This window comes from Vigna angularis, chromosome 9 (genome assembly GCF_016808095.1).
Source record: "Vigna angularis cultivar LongXiaoDou No.4 chromosome 9, ASM1680809v1, whole genome shotgun sequence".
Taxonomy (NCBI): Eukaryota; Viridiplantae; Streptophyta; class Magnoliopsida; order Fabales; family Fabaceae; genus Vigna; species Vigna angularis.
Genome location: NC_068978.1, coordinates 19213778 through 19216402, shown reverse-complemented (window position 1 = coordinate 19216402; position 2625 = coordinate 19213778).

Sequence of the window (2625 nt, the reverse complement as noted above, 5' to 3'; positions counted from 1 at the left end):
GTGGTAACCTAAGTGACCATAGTCAAAATTTTTAATTTTATTGCATAAATCCCATGATTTTCACTTGATTTTGTTGTTAAGTGTGAGTATAGGGTGAGAAGTGATGTTTTGGCACCCCATGATGGAGGAAAAAAACACTGTTTATGAGATCAGCAACTTGGGTGAGATAACATGCTGTCAACTTTGACCTTTGCTGGCTATTTTACTGATAACTTTTCCCACCGACCTCCAAATGATGTGATTCTTTTTTTATTAGAAACTAGACTCAAAAATCTTTCCAATTACTACTAATTTGTAATTTTTGGACATTTGAGTTGGTACAGTTTATTCTTTCAAGTTAGTGTTTCATATATTTTTGTCAACTCTGACCTTTGTTTGTTCTTTTGCTCATAACTTTCTCCACCGAAATCCAAATGAGTTGATTCTTATTTTGTTGGAATCTATACTCAAAGACCTTTCAAATTATGCCTTAGAAATCAAGTTTACACCTTTTTTGACACTGTAATCGATTACAAGGACACTGTAAACGATTACCATAGTGTTTTTTCTACAGATTGGCTCTACACTTGTCCAACTTGGTCCCCTAAGTAAGAATGGCTTCTTCTCCACTTCTTGGGGTCACCTCCCATCACTTTCCACTCTCTACCACCACTAAAACATCAACACCAAGTAAATACAAGTGGACTTGTGCCTGAAAGTAACAATTTTTGCCATTATCACCCATGACACCACAGCTGACTACTTCAGTTCAACTTTCTGTACAAAATAGTGACTTCTCTCGTGTAATCGTTTACTAGGCCACTGTAAACGATTACAACAGTGGTGTTTTTTGTAGATTGGCCATGCACTTCTCCAACTTAGTCCCTTCAGTAAGAATGGCTTCTTCCCCACTTCTTGGGGTCACCTCCCATCACCTACCACCAGTCAAACACCAACACCAAGTAAATACAAGTGGACTTGTGCTTTAAATTAACAGTTTGTGCCAATGATCACCCAGGACACCGCAACTGACTACTTTAGTTCAATTTTCTGTACAAAACAGTGATTTCTCTCGTGTAATCGTTTACGAGGCCATTGTAAACAATTACGACAATGTTTTTTCTGCAGATTAGCTCTGCACTTGTCCAACTTGGTCCCTTCAGTAAGAATGGCTTCTTCCCCACTTCTTGGGGTCACTAAACATAACCTCCCAACCAGTAATGACCCTTAAATTCACTTGTATGGTTTTTTGGTCAATAAATTCCACAACTTATATTCATTTCTGAAACCATTGCCTACATTTTAAATGCTTATTAATATTGTGCGTTCTTTTTTCAATATAACACCTTTATTCATTATAACACACACAACGTAAAAAGAATTAAATTCATGACACCCAAACCGCCACCAGACTTCGAATCAGAAAAAGATACAAGAATAGGGTTAGAACGACAGAGAAGATAGAGGTTAGATAGGGAGAAGATTAAAGGGATGAAAGAAGTGTAGAGGTGAGAGCGAAAAAACGAAAAACGAAAACCGCGAAACCAAAAATGTTAAACTTGTAAATTTTTATTTCAATTTTGCCCTTAGTCTGAAAATCTCTCTCTATTTTCTTTTTATTAAATTTGGCCAATGCAAAGACGCCACCTGGCGTTGTCAAATTGTTGGCAAATGGTTTTCGACCTAACATTTTCCAAATTCTAATATAGAACAATTTATTTAACTACACTACTTGTACTGGTTTTATGTTCTTTGGAATCGCTTTTCAGTTTTGTCAAATTGTTTTTGCGTGACCTAATAGAATTTGATCTAATAAGATTTTTTAATTCTTTTTACTATAAAATAATCCAAACTTACACTTATTTTTTTTATCATATTCACATGTTATAATTAACAGCGTTGATTATTATTTATCTTATTTATTTACTATATTGTTATTATATGCTTTATAAAAGTATTATTTCAATAGAAAAATAGTTTATATGACTGTATAGTTGAGTTGTTTGGAAAAATTATCGAAATTATTAATCTTGTGTTGATGAGGTCGGTGGGTATTCATTTAATTTAAAGGAATTGATATGCAACCTTCAATTTTTTTAAGCTCGAGAATATTCCCACTTTTCAACGCAAGAAAATGTGTTCCAAGTTACCATGTTTCCATTCCTAACGTAAATAATTGATTAAAATAGGTGATAATTGAATATTTTAAGCTTAGAGACCCAAAACAAGAATCTCTCACTCAGAATAATAGATTAATTTCAATTTTAATCGATTAATGTTAATTGATTAACATAAATTTTAATCAATTAACACACAAAATTTTGAAATAAACTTTTCGCAACTTCTCCAATTTGGTTGAGTCCATTCCCAAAATAAAAGACATGCATATAAGTAATCAAATTGAAGCTCTCTTAGTCTACTTTCTATCAGAAAAAGAATCAATTCAGTTGAAATTTTGTACAAGGAGTTATGAGAAAAAAATAAGTAAAGGTTAGACAACTTTCTATTTTACACTAGTACTTAGGTTTGAGCAACTTTACAGACCTTGAGCTTGCTTAGGTTTTACCGTGACCGTTTGCGACACTTAAAACATTATATTCCTAACTGATATCCTCGACCTTTTCATTACCCTCGTGATGAGTCAAT